The sequence below is a fragment of the Otolemur garnettii genome, unplaced genomic scaffold (assembly GCF_000181295.1).
Source record: "Otolemur garnettii isolate 467f Iridium unplaced genomic scaffold, OtoGar3 scaffold00148, whole genome shotgun sequence".
NCBI lineage: Eukaryota > Metazoa > Chordata > Mammalia > Primates > Galagidae > Otolemur > Otolemur garnettii.
In genome coordinates, this window is record NW_003852543.1 from 382,224 (window position 1) to 394,702 (window position 12,479).

Sequence of the window (12,479 nt, forward strand, 5' to 3'; positions counted from 1 at the left end):
GGTTTGAACCTGCCACCTTCGGCATATGGGGCTGGCGCCCTACTCCTTTGAGCTACAAGTGCCACCCCATCACCCTTATCTTTTGTGTGAAAATAGAGGAACCAAATGCCAGCTGCTCCAGACCACTGCTCCTCACTTGGCTAGACGGCAAGGATGTCCATGATGTAGGTAGCCCAGCTTGGAGTGGGGGATAGGACATGTAGAGGAGAGTGATAGGAATAGGGCTGACATCCAAGGGGGTTGGGGGCAAGGTGATGGCTAAGGGCTCCAACACCCCACAGGGAAACTAGTCCCCAGGCACAAGGCTGGGCCCCAGCACCAGAGCGGAGCCAACTGGACCTGACCTGCTGACCTACTACACCACGCATAGTCTTCACCCTTCCTGTGCACCCTCACCACAGCTAGGGACTAGCAATTGTGAGAATTAGCTATTTATAAAATAGTCCTCAACTAGTTTATAAAAGGAATCAATTTCATTTGCCAAATCTGTGTTTCTCAGAAAACTGGGGCAGCAGATGGAACTCCATTTTGACAGAATCTCTTGGCAAGTTTGGGCCCAAGGTAGGGTCTCTGACATCATTATAGCTTAGTGGTTAAGTGTACTTGGCTCAAAAATGGCACCACCTGATGGCATATTCTGATCTTCATTTGTTAGCCATGAAAACTTGGGCAACTTTCTCAATCTCTCTAGGCCTCAGTTTTGTCATCTGTGAAGGGGGACGTATGTACCTCACAAACTTGCTGTGAGGATTATTTGTGTTAATACTGCACGTAAGGGGCCCAAAGATGGGTCTGGCATACAGTACATGCTTAATAAATGCTAACTAGTATAGCTTTTCATTTTTTTTTAGGCCTGCTAATGAGATGGCCTAATTAAGGATGGAAAAACAGATTATTGGAGGGTACGTTTTTCTCCTCATCTCCAGTTCCCAGGTTACTTACTGATCTGGAAACTTTAGGGTCTGCCTCTGGCTTTTAGCTCTCTGTTTGGTTCTCTGTTTAGTTCTCTGTTTGGGCCCATGATGTTTTGAGGAATGAGGGGTGTGAGTACAAAAGTAAGTGATACCTCTTCTGCCAAAAGACATATTCTTCCATCTCTAGTGATCACCTCTTGCTCTTCTTGGTGTAAACCACCAAGCCAGACCCAAGTTTCATTGGGAGCTTGTAAAAACTTCCTTTCACAGCAGCTGGGGACGCTATCTGTTCTCCTGGATGCCTCAGGTCCACAGACTGAGCCCAGACTGAGCCCACCCCTGCAAAGCAGAGTCCCTGAGATGTATGCTCATCCCCTAGAACTACCCTGGCCTTCTCCCAGTAGCTCCAGCATGCCTACCCACTGATGCCTTGCTCATGCCTCAGGGCCTTTGCACCCACTGTTGCTGCTGCCTAGAATGATTTTCTCCCAGATAGTTACATGGTTGTATCCCATCTTCATTCAGTCTCGGCTCAAAGTTCATCTCAGCATACCCTATCCTGACCACTCTATTGAACACAACAGCCCCGGGAACCTTCTAACTCAGTGTTTTTCAACTTTTTATCTTACGGCACACTTGAACCTATAGTTGCACTTCCTCGGCACACTTAAATTATGTTGATCAAAAAAAAAAAAAAAGAAGAAGAAGAAGAAGAAAGGCTCAGCACCTGTAGTTCAGTGACTAGGGCGCCAGCCACATACATTGGAGCTGGAGGTGCAAACCCAGCCTGGACCTGCCAAACAATGACAACTACAACCAAAAAACAGCCGGGCATTGTGGGAGGTACCTGTAGTCCCAGCTACTTGGGAGGCTGAGGTGAGAGAATTGCTTAAACCCAAAAGTTTGAGGTTGCTGTGAGCTAAGATGCCACAGCACTCTACTGAAGGTGACCAAGTGAGACTCTGTCTCAAAAAAAAAAAAAAGGACAAAAGAGAAAGAATATACTTACTGCGCTTTGAACTTTTTTTGAAAATAATTTAATTAATAGTCTTTAAAATTTTTTGTGGCACATCTAAGATCCTCTCACAACACACGAGTGTGCCATATCACACGGATGAAAATCACTGTTCTAATACCTTGAGTTGCTTTGCTTTTCTTCATAGCATTGACCTGACCTGACATTAAAATCGTTGTTGTCGATTATTGTTCATTTCTCCCACCAGAAGATAAGGTCTGTGAAAGGAGGACCGTCTTGTTCACTAATGTATCTATCCTGAAAACCTCTAGTAGTGCCTGGAACGTATAGGCCCTCAATAAATGTTTGTTGACTAAACATACAAATGAGTGAGTCAATAGAGCATGTCTTCAGGAGAATCTAAAATTTAAGGAGAGTCTTAAATTTAAGCTTCCCAACAAGAAATACACTCTCAGAACTTGAGAGGGCTATTCACCACTAGTTCATTGCTCACTGATCCCTTATTAGCAGTTTAAAAAGACTTGTTCACAGAAACAGAGGACACACTGTCTGTGTACCTAGGACCTGAAAATGGGACCATTTTCCCAACTCATTTACAAAGTCTGCTTGCTACACTTTCCAGCTAATGACCAATTTCTTTTATTTGTTTCATTGTCATGTCCCTCAATGCCCCGTCTTGGGTGTTTTTAGGTTTTTGTTTTTATAGCATTTATCACTTTTTTATTACTATTATTGAGAGAGTCTCACTTTACTGCCCTCAGTAGAATGCCATGACATCACAGCTCACAGCAACCTCCAACTCCTGGGCTTAGGCAATTCTCTTGCCTCAGCCTCCCAAGTAGCTGGGACTACAGGTGCCTGCCAGAATGCCCAGCTACTTTTTTGTTGTTGTTGCAGTTTGGACAGGGCCAGGTTCGAGCCCACCACCCTTCCTATATGGGGCCGGCGCCCTACTCACTGAGCCACAGGCACTGCCTGCATTTATCACTTTCTAAAATAATATGATTCAACTGCTTACTTGCTTATTTTCTCTCTCTAACCTGTGTGTAAATGAGGGCAATCATATTCTTAGTGTCCAAGTGCCTGATTCATAGTTGGCACTCAGTAAATAGTTGCTGAATGAATGACTGAATGACTCTTCATACTTTCCACATAGAGGAAATACTACATCTGAAGGCAAGAAATGAATCACTCAACGCTGTGCACTGTCTAAACTTGACCTCCACATGTTCCTTAGGTAGAGGGGCTTGTAGAAAATGGCTAAAGAAATTCAAAGACAGATGGGGCCCAAGTTGCCCAGGCCTTCACTTTGAAGACTCCTAACACAAATATGCAGACCACAGATACAGTCTGGTAAGTGCAATGATCACAGCAGCAAAATCCATCTTGCAGCCTGGAAAAATCCAGCAAAGAACTCACATCACTACCTAAAAACCTATCCAAAAGACAAGCCAGACTCAATTCTAGGGCTAAAAAGGAACCAGAGGGATGTGAGTCCCTCTGATACCTTCTCACCAGACACACGGGAGAGCAGCCAGAGTCCACTGAGGTGGGAAAGAGCTGCCTTCTCCTCTATCCCAGGGCCTTCCGGGGAGGCAGCTCCTATCACAGCGGGCCAAAGAGGAGGGTCCAGTCAGGTCATGGATGAGATGACAGGGACCACAGAGGCTCAAGACCAGGACAGATTAGGAGCAAAGCCCTCAGTGTCGCCTGGTTCTAATACCTGATCGCTTTAAGGGGTCCGCCCGCTTTTCTACTGGGTTTGGAGCCCCAGATTCGGCAGCCCAGCTGGAAGAGCCACCGCACTCTAGGTCCCGTTGACTCTGCCAATGGGGAGAGCGTCCCCTCGCTGCCCCTGCCCCAGTCCCCGCCACCCAGTTAGGCTGAATTCTTTGGCTCCACTGCTTACTCTCAACCCTCCTGCAGGCTCTACCCCGCTCTCGGGCCCCCACGACCTGGGCGTCCCGGCCTGACAGCCACTCCACAGGTGCTCCGCGACACCCGTGCTTACCACACAGTCACAGTGGAGGGCGCCGGCGGGGGTGCTGAGGCTCCGCCCTCGCCACCAACCCTTACCCATTTCCCGCCGGGCTCCTGCTCCGGCCGGCCGCCGGCCCCGGCGCCCCACAGCCCCGAGCCCAGGTGCCGGCCGGAGGCGCCGAGGGCTGCGGGGAGCGGGCTGCACTGAGGGCTGGGCCGGGCCAGGTCGGGGCGCGCTGGAGGGAGTCGGTTTCCGGGAGGCCGGGCGGCGGCGCGGGGCGGGGAGGGGCGGGCCAGGGCCGGGCCGGGGCCGGGGCCGCAGGGGCGAAGCGGTCCGACTGGTCTGACTGCGGAGAGGCCGGGCGGGCCGGGCTGCCGGGCAGGGCCGGCGTCTGTGCGCCCTGCGCGCGGCCTGCGCTCTGCGGAGCTGTGGGCATCCGAGAGCCCGCTGGTTTGTTTTTTTCCAGCTCCTCAACCAGAAACTGAGGAGGGCGGCCCCAGATGCGTGCACTCCTTGAACAGGGCAATAATTTGGAGTCCTTACAAAGCCATTATTTATGAACTATTTGGCGGGTAAGGAAAAAAATCGCATTATTTTGAGTTCAGAAAGTCAGCTCTCTGTAGCGGCTGACTTACAGTGAACTTTTCACTAGCAGATTTGGCGATTGGTGGCATGATGGCAAATTTATGACTTGAAACAAACATTTTTAGCAAACATTATCTTCAGACATAGTTTGGCAGTGGCAAGAAGTACTTATTTCTCAGTATTCCACTTGATACCACTATCTGGTTTCTATTTCTGTAACAATGTAACACACTATATGTGAAATTTTAAGTTAAATGATGTCACATTTCCTTTATATCCAGTGACATTTTAGCTCCCAGAGGGATAGAGGCAAACTGGAGAAATCCATCTCATGATTTGATCCTGCCTAAAATGGAGTTATCAGACTCCCTACAGGCAGCGACAGCCACAGGGTCTAATATTTATTGCTGTGTGGGAGGCACAGCCCTATGAGGTGGGAATTAAATGCATTTACAAATTGATGAAGGGCTGAGAGGTGAGAACTGGAAGGACCCCAAAACTCTGTGAAGGAACAGGCTCCGCTAAAATAATGGTAGTAGCCAGCGACTGTCCACTTGTTGCTTCTCTCTATAATTGCTATTCTAGAGGGCACAGCTGGTAGTTATAACGATTCTTAATTTTTCTCCAGAGCTATAACATCCCCTGTTTAGAATCTGTGGGTAGTTTTTGCGATATCTTCCAGGTCCTGCATTCCAGTGGATTGACTGACCCACCTAGACCAAGGAACAATTCAACTCGTTTTGAACACTCCCCTCGCCCCTCCTACTCACCCAAGGAACTGCATTCCAGTAGATTGGCTGACCCACCTGGACAGCAGCCTATACCAAATGACTGATAGTTCTACCCTCAAACTAGCCAATTAACAGACCCTGATTGCCTAATCCTCTGCCCAAAAAAACTGTCTTTAAAAATACTGTCTCCCCAATTCTTAGGCAGATCTGAGAAATTCTTCCTGTCTTCCTGCTTACCGTTATGCTGAATAAATGCTTTCTCTGCTATAAACCCTGCAGTCTCTGGATATTGGTTTCTTGGGCAGCAGGCAGTGAACCTGGCTGGGCAGCAACAGAAACTTTTCACATAAGGAGGAAACTGAGACACAAAAAGGTTAAGGCACCTGATCAAGGTCACAGTGTCAGACATTCAGGACCCAGGGGTTATGCTCTAAATCCTAAAACCAAGGAGTCTTCCAAAAGTTCATGAAAAACGTGTAATATGAAAAAAACCCAACTATGCCTGTATTTCTATTTTTTTCACCAAAAAAAAAAAAAACCTGTTACTAACTTGCTATAATTTATCTGAGCAGTATCTAGTTTAAGACACTAAAAAGGATAAAATATCAGTTTGAAAAAAGCCCCTTTAGGCCGGGTACGGTGGCTCATGCCTGTAATCCCAGAACTTTGGGAGGCTGAGCTCAGGAGTTCAACACCAGCCTGAGGTAGAGCAAGATCCCATCTCTTAAAATAGCTGGGCGCTGTGGCAGGTGCCTATTTTCCCAGCTACTTGGGAGGCCGAGGCAAGAGAATCACTTAACTCCAAGAGTTAGAGGTTGCTGTGAGCTATGATGCCAGAGCACTCTATGGAGGGCAACAAAGTGAGACTCTGTCTCAAAAAAAAAAAAAAAGAAAGAAAGAAAAAAGCCCTTTTTAGAGCAACATGAATTCTGATAAAATTGAAGCAAGAACTAGCATTGAATTTATGATGAAGGTGGGGGGAAGAATGGTGACAAAAAGTTTATAGGGACAATGCCCTAAATAAACCAGTAATTTATAAATTAATAATTCATTTTAAGAAGGGGCAAGGTGGTATTGAAGATAAAGCTCATATCACCGCACCACGCAAATCAGTTTGCAAGGAAAAAAATTTCATCTTTTTCACACCCTAATTGAAGAGGACTAGCAATTAACATCACAAACAACAGCCAACACCAAAGACATCTCAACTGGTTCAATGCATACACAAATCTGCCTGAGAAATTAAAATTGAGCCAACTTTCCACTCAAGGGATGCCAAAACAATTGTATCCAGATCAGCTGCAGACAAGAACAGAGCTTACAGTGGAAATTTTAAACAACATCAAGATCCTGAAGTATTTCTCCAAAGAATTTTAACAGGCAATGAAACATGACTTTACCCTGAGATCCTGAAAACAAACACAATCAAAACAATAGCTACTCAGGGGTGAAAGTGGCACAGTCAAAGCCAAAGCAGACCTGGCAAGAGCAAAGGTCATAGCAACAGTTTGGGGGCATGTTAAGGCATTTTGCTTGTTGACTTTCTGGAGGACCAAAGATAACAGCATCTGCTTACTGAGAATGTTTTAAGAAAGCCAACACACTAGGAGAAAATTGCCCAGGAAAGCTCAGAGAGTCTTTCTCTACTATGACAATCCTCCCACTCATTCCTCTCATCAAACAAAGGCATTTTGCTGTAGTTTTCATGAGAAATCCTTAGGCATCTACCTTACAGTTCCAATTTGGCTCCTTTTGTCTTCTTTTTCTTTTCTCATCTTTTTTTTGAGTCTGTGTCACACTCTGTTGTTCAGGCTGGAGTGCTGTGGCATTGGCCTCATTCATAGCAACTTCTGACTCCTGGATTCAAGCTATCCTCCTGCCTCAGTCTCCCGAATAGCTGGGATTACAGGTGTCCACCACAATACCTGGCTAATTTTTCTATTTTTAATAGAGATGGGGTCTTGCTCTTGCTTAGGCTGGTCTTGAACTCCTGAGCTCAAGGGATCCTCCTGCCTTGGCCTCCCAGAGTGCTGCATTACAGATATACAGATATGAGCCACTGCACTTGGGCTTATTTTCTCATCTTAAAAAATCTCCAAAGGGCACCCATTTTTCTTAGGTTAATAAAATAAAGACTGCATGATATGGTTCAATTTCTAGGATACTCAGCTCTTTAGGGATGAAGTAAATGCTCATATCATCACTTATAAGTGTCTTAAACTTGGTAGGGCTTATGTGGAGAAACAAAGTTTATATTTTCTTGTTTTCTCTTTTAATTCTATTTTTCCATGACATTTTTTTTTTTGCAGCTTATGTCCAGGGCTGGGCTTGAACCCGCCACCCCTGGTATATGCCCTACTCCTTGAGCCACAGGCGCCGCCTCTTTCCATGAACTTTTTTAAAGTTGCCTCATGTTCGTCACATTTGTTCACTCTACAAATATCATCATGTACCTGTTACATGTGTGCCAAGGGCTGGCTACTCACTATGGAATACAAGGATGAGCCAAACATTCCAAAAGCTTCAGCCTAGCAGGAAATGTAAGTATTTTTTTTTTTTAAATAGGAAAATGTAAACTGTTAAATTGTAAGTTGGGGGGTAGGGGAGTTCCCTGAAGAAAAAAATCCTGGAAAGGAGGGAATCACAGAGGGGTGAAGGCCCATATCTGAATACAAAATTCCTTTAACTACTTCAACTCCTGAATAAATATGAATGGGGCAGGAATTTATAATAAATAACCCACAGGAAAACAATAGTGAGCAGAAACTTGAGCAGTTAGTTGCCTGCTTCTGGGCAATGGAGTTCAAGTCCTGCCATCTGAGAGGGACTTCGTACTAATACCTTGGACTTTCATCTGTTGAAACCCTATAATGGCCATATTTCAGGAAGAAAGGTCAGTATCTACCAGCAATTGTTTTTTTGAACAGGAAGTCAGACATTTTGAAATAGACAGAATCTGAGAGTATTACAAGAAAAGTTAACATAGTCTTCAAGATGAAGGGAATGATGCAAAATGAAAATTGGAACATACAGCAAAGGAATGAAAGAGCACTGAGCGTGATAAGTCCATGGATAAATATAGAAGTCGGTTTTCCTTATTTGTATTAAATTATTTAAAAATTCATTGGCCACTTAAAGAAAAAATAGTAACATATTGAGTGACTTACAACCTATGTAGAAGCAAAATGTATAAATAGAAAAGCACAAAGCATAGAAGGGGAGATGAAAGGAAATACGCTGTTGTGAGATTCTTATATTTAAAATTGTGTAATATTAACTCAGAGTAAAATCCAGTAGGGGATATAAAAATAATCACTAAAACATAACTAATACAGAGAGGTCAGGAAAGTAAGAAAAATAAAAAAGAACCAAGGTGTTGCCAAAGAGGGTTAGCTGCCTGTCACTGTCAGCCAATATGCAGAGACAAGGATATTGCATAGCCACCAAACTTTATTTGTCAGAAGGCCAGAATTCTGGAGAACAGTGAGAGTGGCCTCACCAAGACTGTTCTGTTCTTCTGCGTCCAAAATTACACTTTTGTTCATAAAAGTTCAAAGCGAAGACCATACGAACCCCTATTCCAAATAATAATCAGCATAACTCAGTGACCTATTACAATATTCCAGTTCAAAAGTTAGTCTCCTTAATCAATCCACCTCAACTCCTCAAAATAGGCATCTTTAGGGTAGGAGAAAAATTTATAAAACAGTAAGAATGGGAACAGGGGGTGAAGGTCAGGCAAGACCTGAACCCACCAGACCAGCTGTGTCGCGTCTGCCCTAGCCTAACAGACTCCATCTCATTCTCACAATATGCTCTTTCAGAGGGACATATTAAACAAACAGCAAGACAGAAAATTTATCAAAAATTAAATTAAACATCCTAATTAAAAGGTAGAGCTGTCAAATAAGCTAAGAAAAGAAGACCCACCTCTATTGTGTTCATAAGAGACACAATTGAAATATAAAAACACAGACTACTTGAAAGTAAAAGGATAGGACACATATACTTTGCAATATTAATCTTGGACAAAGTAGACTTTAAAATAAAGGCATTACCACAAACGAAAAGGGTTACTTTAAAATGATAAAAAGGATCAATTTAGCGAGAAAATGTAATCCTAAATGGGTATGAACCTACCAACAGAATGTCCAAGTACATCAAGCAAAAATTGAGAGAAATAGAAAATTCACGATTATCGTTGAACATTTTAAAATCCATTTCTTAGTAACTAATGAAACAAGGAAAACCCCTCCCCCCCCCAAAAAAAAGCAGTAAGGGGTACAGGAGATTTGAACACCTTCCTTCACCTTCATTCAACTTAACCAAACTGACAGTATAGCATATTATACCACCAATGTCAAAATGCACACTCTTTTCAAGTGCCTATGGAATAGTCACCAAGACTTATCATACATTGGACTATAGAGAAATCTGTAAATTTCAATGGAAGAAATTACGAGACCACATTTTCTGACCACAACAGAATTAAATTAGTACAATGGAATTAAATAATATCCTATCTAGAAAAATACCCAAATATTTGGAAGTCAAGCAATACATTTTCAAATAATTAATCAAAGAACAAATCACAGGACATATGAGGAAATACTTCAAACTGAACTGGCATGAATGTAGAAAAATAGGCCATTATAGCAGAATGGGAGTGTCTAAATGCAGATCCACACATCTTTTGACAAAGGTGTCAAGGTAATTCATAGAGAAAGGAAAACCTTTTCAACAAACAGTGCTAGAACAACTAGAAATCCATACGGTTAAAAAATGAACCCTGGGACTTGTATCTAATATATATTTAAATAATTCTTGTAACCCAATCATAAAAAGAATCCAATTTAAAAAATAGGCAAAGTGCTTGAATAGACATTCCTCTAGAGAAAATATACCAATACAGGATATCTTCTAAGGAAGATATTATACAAATGGCCAATAAACAAAGAAAGTACACTCGCTATCATTAGCTATTAGGGAAATGCAAATCAAAACCTTAATGATTATAGCACTTGGCCGGCATGGTGGCTCACACCTGTAATCCTAGCACTCTGGGAGGACAAGGCAGGTGGATTGCTGAGCTCATGAGTTCGAGACCAGCCTGAGCAAAAGTGAGACTCTGTCTCTATAGCTGTGGTGGGCACCTGTAGTCCCAGACACTTGGGAAGCTGAGGCATGAGATCGCTTAAGCCTAAGAGTTTGAGGTTGCTGTGAGCTGTGAAGCCCCAGCATTCTACTGAGGGCAACAAAGTGAGACTCTATTTCCAAAAAAAAAAACTGAAAATGTCTCTAAACATCAAAATGAAAACTATAAAACAACTAGACAACAAGAGAAAATCTGTGCAACTTTATGGAAGACAAAGATTTCTTAGAAGAATAAAAGTAAGTGATAAACTTTAATCATATTTTTTAAAATTCTTCTATTCAAAATACACTGTTAAGAAAATTAACAAGCTAGGAAGAGGAAGTGGGAGGATGGAAGAAAAGAGATGATTAATGGGTACAAATATAAAGGTAGATAGAAGAAGTCAAACCTCGTGATGAGTAGATCAGTAGGGTGACTATAGTTAACAATAATCTATTGTACATTTCATGAGAGCTGGAAGAGAAAATTGTAATATTCCTAGCTTAAAGAAAATATATATATTTAAGGTGATGGGAATCTTGGTTATCCTAATTAAATCTTTACATATTGTATGAATACATCAAATTATCACATGTACCCTGAAAACAGGTTCATATATTATGCATCAATAAAAAATGTTTAAAAAGGAAATAAGAAAATGAAAATGCGAGCTACAGAGAAGGAGAAAATATTTTATAAACATATACATGGATGTGGCAAAAATTCATATCTAGAGTATCTAGAATACCTATAAATAAGTAATGAAAAACCAATACACTCGGTTAAAATATAATGCCAAAAGACTTAGAGATTTTACAACAAAAGACAAATGGCCAAGAATCACATGAAAAGATGCTGAATGTGATGAGTGCAAATTCAAACATAATCAGATACTACTTCGCCCCCCCCCCAAGAAAGGCTAAAATTTAAAACACTGATAATACCAAGTATTGATAAGAATGTGGAACACCCATATGCTCATACTTTGCTGACGTGTAAAATGGTGCAACCACTTTGGAAAACAAGTTGGCAATTTCTTGTAAAATCTAACATGCAGCTACTATTTGACCCAGACGTTTTATTCCCAGACATTTATTTAGTCAAGAGAGTGAACGTCCACAGAAGAGCTGTACGAAAGATTAGTTGCTTTATCTGTCATAAACCAAAACTAGAAAAAGCCTAAGTTCATGAGTACACTGTTGTGATTTATTCTTATTTGGAATACTACTCAGCAATAGAAAGAAACAGTCCTCTAATTTCCTGCAACATAAATGAATCTCAAAACATTGTGTTGAGAGGAAGAAGTTAAATAAAAAAGATAGTATGTGTTATGTGATTCATTTATATGCACAAATAATCTATGGGAATAGAAACCAGAACTAGGGTTACCTCTTGAGTGGGGAGTATTGATTAGAAAGAAACATAAGAGAATTTTCAGGAGTTATGGAAATGTTCTACATTTTCACTGGGGTTAAATGAAAATGTACATTTCTCAAAACTCATGGAACCAAACAGGTACATAATATTGTATATAAAGTGTACTTCAATAAAAACATACTAAACAAATCTGTTTACCTTTTAGTTTAAAATACTTGAGCGGCTCTTTGCCCAGAATCTAAACTCCTTCCCATTCCACATGAGAGCTTGACTTTGATGAATAAATGAATTTATACTAAAAGAAAAAAGAAAAAAATCTCACATAATTCTAAGGTGACAGACACCATCTGAAACCACAGTGGGAAGGTTGTAGGCAATTTTTATTGCTACTGAATTAACTGGGGACAGAGGGTTGAGGGGACTGATGGAGATGTTGCTGAAACAAAAAAGCATCCCACGGACCTGGGTTGCCTGGCTCTGGGGAACACATCCTTCTTTACAAGGATGGCTGCCAGGAGACGCACTCAGCTCTGAGGCCGTGGGAAGTCAGAACTTGGACTTTCCCTTCGTCCTAATCTTAAAAACTTATTGTGGTTGGTTGAACTGGAAAATTTCCTTTCCCAAACAGCAAGCAATTTTGTCTTAAGAAAGATGAAAACTTGGGGATCTATTTGGGGCAGATGGATTGAGTCCGTTTGGTTATACATCCGCAAAGCCAAAACCATCCCCCCAAATAAAGCCTAGGTTGTTCTGCAGAGGATATGATGGGAGAGAGGCACCG

At 42.1% G+C, this 12,479-nt stretch overlaps 1 protein-coding gene across 1 annotated transcript in view; it reads right to left on the bottom strand.

Moving 5' to 3' along the window:
- Positions 1-4,001, bottom strand: part of PSD4 (pleckstrin and Sec7 domain containing 4) — a 37,598-nt gene extending 33,597 nt beyond the window's left edge. The window contains exon 1 of the mRNA XM_023518842.1: positions 3,967-4,001. The gene's annotated coding sequence lies outside the window, so the exon portion shown is untranslated. The remainder of the gene's footprint in view (positions 1-3,966) is intronic.
- Positions 4,002-12,479: the final 8,478 nt, after the last annotated feature.